Here is a 5,308-nt window from a genome sequence, read left to right on the forward strand (position 1 = left end):
TATCAGGCATGGACAATACCCTTTTGCGCACCCACAGCTAACTGTCCTGGAGCTGGGAAGGCAGAAGTGTGTGAAAAGGGGGAAACTGATGTGCCCCATACAGCCATCCTTACAGCAGGCTGGGAACACACCTGCATGGCCCAGCGGTCCAGAACTTCCCTTGAGGGGCAGCACGCACTTGTGATGTAGCACAACCTTCCCTCAGCAGAGGCCCTAGAAGGGTACAGCTGGGAATAGGAACCCACTCAGAAATCCCAGGGACCCTACGCCAATACCAAGGATGGTGGTTCAGCGGCAGAGAAAATCTGTGGTGAGACTGAAATGAAGGTTTAGACTCTTGCAACAGCCTTAAATCTCCAAGAACACTTGGAAGGCTTAATTATTAAAGCTGCTCTCCCTCGCTAACTGCTCAGACACATGCCCCAGATTCAGGACAGACAGCACCAACAACACACCCAAACTTGGGTCAAGTAAAGCAAATGCCAACAGGCCAAAAACAACAGAAAATTTTAAAGCATATGAAAAATCCAGACGATATGGATAACCCAAACTCAAACACCTAAATCGAAAGTTCAGAGGAGACACAGTACTTGGAGCAATTAATCAAAGAACTAAAGACAAATAATGAAAGCTTGGCACAGGACATAAAGGACATAAAGAAGACCCTAGACGAGCATAAAGAAGAAATTGCAAGAGTAAATAAAAAATAGACTATCTTATGGAAATAAAAGACACTGTTGACCAAATCAATAAGATTCTGGATACTCAAAGTACATGATTAGAGGAAGCTGCACAATGAATCAGTGATCTCGAGGGCCACAGAATGGAAAAATGAAAGAACAAAAGAAAGAATGGGGAAAAAAATTAAAAAAAATTGAAATGGACCTCAGGGATATGACAGATAAAATAAAACATCCAAATATAAGACTCGTTGGTGTCCCAGAAGGGGAAGAGAAGGGTAAAGGTCTAGAAAGAGTATTCAAAGAAATTGTTGGGGAAAACTTCCCCAACTTTCTACACAATATAAATACACAAAGCATAAATGCCCAGTGAACTCCAAATAGAATAAATCCAAATAAACCCACTCTGAGACATATTCTGATCAGACTGTCAGATACTGAGGGGAAGGAGCAAGTTCTGAAAGCAGCAAGACAAAAGCCATTCACCACTTACAAAGGAAACAACATAAGACTAAGTAATGACTACTCAGCAGCCACCATGGAGGCGAGAAGGCAGTGGCATGACATATTTAAAATTCCGAGAGAGAAAAATTTCCAACCAAGAATACTTTATCCAGCAAAACGCTCCTTCAAATTTGAGGGCGAGCTTAAATTTTTCACAGACAAACAAATGCTGAGAGATTTTGCTAATAAAAGACCTGCCCTACTTCAGATACTAAATGGATCCCTACTGACAGAGAAACAAAGAAAGGAGAGAGAGATATAGAGAAAGGTTCAGTACTAAAGAGATTCAATATTGGTTCATTAAAGGAGAATAAGAGAGAGAGGGAAAAAATATATCTGACAAACATAAATGAAAGGATAGGATGGCTGATTCACGAAATGCCTTCACAGTAATAGTGTTGAATGTAAATGGATTAAACTCCCCAATTAAAAGATATAGATTGGCAGAACAGATAAAAAAATATGAACCATCAATATGTTGCATATAAGAGACTCATCTTAGACACAGGGACACAAAGAAATTCAAAGTGAAAGGATGGGAAAAAATATTTCATGCAAGCTACAGCGAAAAGAAAGCAGGTGTAGCAATATTAATCTCAGATAAAATAGACTTTAAATGCAAGGATGTTATGAGAGACAAAGAAGGCCACTACATACTAATAAAAGGGGCAATTCAACAAGAAGAAATAACAATCATAAATGTCTATGCACCCAATCAAGGTGCCACAAAATACATGAGAGAAACACTGGCAAAACTAAAGGAAGCAATTGATGTTTCCACAATAATTGTGGGAGACTTCAACACATCACTGTCTCTTATAGATAGATCAACCAGACAGAAGACCAATAAGGAAATTGAAAACCTAAACAATCTGATAAATGAATTAGATTTAACAGACATATACAGGACATTACATCCCAAATCACCAGGATACACATTCTTCTCTAGTGCTCACAGAATTTTCTCCAGAATAGACCATGTGCTGGGACATAAAACAAGCCTAAATAAATTTTAAAAAATTGAAATTTTTGAAAGCACATTCTGTGACCGCAATGGAATACAATTAGAAGTCAATAACCATCAGAGAGTTAGATAATTCACAAACACCTGGAGGTTAAACAACACACTCCTAAAATGAATGGTTTATAATGTAGAATGTAGGGGAACTAGTGATAGAAAGGAATTGGTGAAGGGGAAACGATATCCCAACAAGAACAGATAAGCTATCTTGAGTAAATTTAATGTTCTGGGAATGCCCAGGAATGACTATGGTTTGTTAATTTCTGGTGGGTGTGGTAGGAAAAAGTTCACAGAAATGTTGTTATATTATTGGGTTATTTTCTTGGGGTAGAGTAGGAACATGTTGGGCTCCCTTGTTATGGTTTGTTTGAAGTGTTTTTTTAATTGTATGGTTTTTTTTTAAGTTTGTTTTTTTTTGATATAGTTGATTTAAAAAAAAGTTAATTGAAAAAAAATGAAAAAAACATGCAGAGCCCCCTTGAGGAGCCTGTGGAGAATGCAGGGGTATTCGCCTACCCCACCTCCATGGTTGCTAACATGACCACAGACATAGGGGACTGGTGGTTTGATGGGTTGAGCCCTCTACCACAGGTTTTACCCTTGGGAAGACGGTTGCTGCAAAGGAGAAGCTAGGCCTCCCTATGGTTGTGCCTAAGAGCCTCCTCCCGAATGCCTCTTTGTTGCTCATATGTGGCCCTGTCTCTCTAGCTAAGCCAACTTGAAAGGTGAAATCACTGCCCTCCCCCCTACGTGGGATCAGACACCCAGGGGAGTGAATCTCCCTGGCAACATGGAAAATAACTCCCAGGGACGAATGTAGACCCAGCATCGTGGGATGGAGAACATCTTCTTGACCAAAAGGGGGATGTGAAAGGAAATGAAATAAGCTTCAGTGGCAGAGAGATTAGAAAAGGAGACTAGAGGTCACCCTGGTGGGCACTCTTACACACAATATATACAACCCTTTTTAGGCTCTAATGAATTGGAATAGCTAGCAGTAAATACCTGAAACTATCCAACTACAACCCAGAACCCATTAATCTTGAAGATGATTGTATAAAAATGTAGCTTGTGAGGGGTGACAATGGGATTGGGAAAGCCATAAGGACCACACTCTCCTTTGTCTTCTTTATGGATGGATGAATACAAAAATGGGGGAAGAAAAAAAAAAAGGAGAAAAAGGCACCCAGTGTTTTTACTTTAATTGTTCTTTTCATTTTAATTTTTATTCTTATTATTTTTGTGTCTGTGGTAATGAAAATGTCAAAAATTAATTTTGGTGATGAATGCACAACTATATAATGGTACTGTAAACAATTGAATGTACACATTGTTTTGTATGACTGCATGGTATGTGAATATATCTCAATAAAATGAATTTAAAAAAAAAAAGACTACACAAGTATCTTGCACCTCATTGAAATTCCTCTCTAGATTTAGCATACAATTGGTGCTTTTTGCCCAAATCTTTATTTTGATGTTTGAAAAGAACTCAACTAAATGCTGTTGATTCTTGTATATTGGTATCTTATCCAGCAACCTTGCTCATTTTTTTAGTTCTAATCATGGGACACCTCATGGATTTTTTCCAAATGAACAGGGATATTGTGCAGCTTTACCTATTCAGATATTACTCAGAGTCACCATGAAATAAACTCTTAAGCTTACAAGGCCAGTTTTGAATTCATAGTACCCAGAGATTTCTGTTTCTGTCTTTCAAGCCCAACTATGTGTTTTTAATTACATTGTATCCAGAGTGTGAAGATGTTTGTAGCAGGAAGGCAGTCTGCAATGGCTCATACCCTGATGAAGAAAACAAACATCTAGATAAGTGCTACTCAAAAGTGCTGGTCCTAGATAAGATAAATTGCTTTCACCAGAATGTACATTACACAGTTTCCTTTAATAAGAAAGTCTTATTATGAAAACAATGTCAGCTTATCTAAAAAGTGTCATGTGGTTAGTAAGGTGATTGATTTACACTTTTGCACAAACTCCTTATCTCAACAGCTCTTACACCAGACTTCCAGCAGCAAACAGAGGTCCAGATGGTCTCATTTTACAGAGGAAGTAATATTTGCATGCTGAGCAATTTCCCATGGTTCAAGAGATGCTCTGTGAATAATGAAACAATTGACCAATATTTATTAATGATTTAATACTATATGTAGTGTGTTAGATAAACTGTTTCTGGGATGGAGATAAATCTAAAATAAGTTCTTACTAATGAAAACCAAAATGCATTTTCTACCTAATACTTCAATTTATGAGTGTGGCTTCAACTACTTTAAAACCTTCCCACGCCAAAAGTGGGGTGCAAAATGAGACAAAATAGTTTCAGTGGCTGAGAGATTTCAAATGGAGTCAAGAGGTCACTCTGGTGGACATTCTTATGCACTATATAGATAACACCTCTTAGGTTTTAATGTATTGGAATAGCTAGAAGTAAATACCTGAAACTACCAAACTCCAACCCAGCAGTCTGGACTCCTGAAGACAATTATATAATAATGTAGATTACAAGGGGTGACAGTGTGATTGTGAAGACCTTGTGGATCACACCCCCTTTATCTAGTGTATGGATGAGTGGAGGAATGGAGATAAAAACTAAAGGACAAATGGGGTGGGATGGGGGGATGATTTGGGTGTTCTTTTTTCACTTTTATTTTTTATTCTTGTTCTGGTTCTTTCTGATGTAAGGAAAATGTTCAGAGATAGATTGTGGTGATGAACACATAACTATGTTATCATACTGTGGACAGTGGATTGTATACCATGGATGACTGTATGGTGTGTGAATGTATTTCAATAAAACTGAATTTAATTAAAAAAAAAAAAAAAAAAAAACCTTCCCACGTATTTTTTTCCATGTTCTTATCCTACCAGAGCTTAAATTCCAACGATCAGAGTTACAGTGAGGTGATTTTTTTTTTTTAAAATCATTGACACCAATTGAATCATTTGGCAAAGAGATTCAAAAAATACATAAAGCAATTTAATTTATCTTTAGTAGTTTAGATAAATAAATAAAAAGAGTTTTAGTCATCCTCTTCTAAAATTAAGAAAAGGATACAATTTAATTCAATAAATACAACGTTTTTAT

Source organism: Choloepus didactylus, assembly GCF_015220235.1.
Source record: "Choloepus didactylus isolate mChoDid1 chromosome 11 unlocalized genomic scaffold, mChoDid1.pri SUPER_11_unloc2, whole genome shotgun sequence".
Taxonomy (NCBI): Eukaryota; Metazoa; Chordata; class Mammalia; order Pilosa; family Megalonychidae; genus Choloepus; species Choloepus didactylus.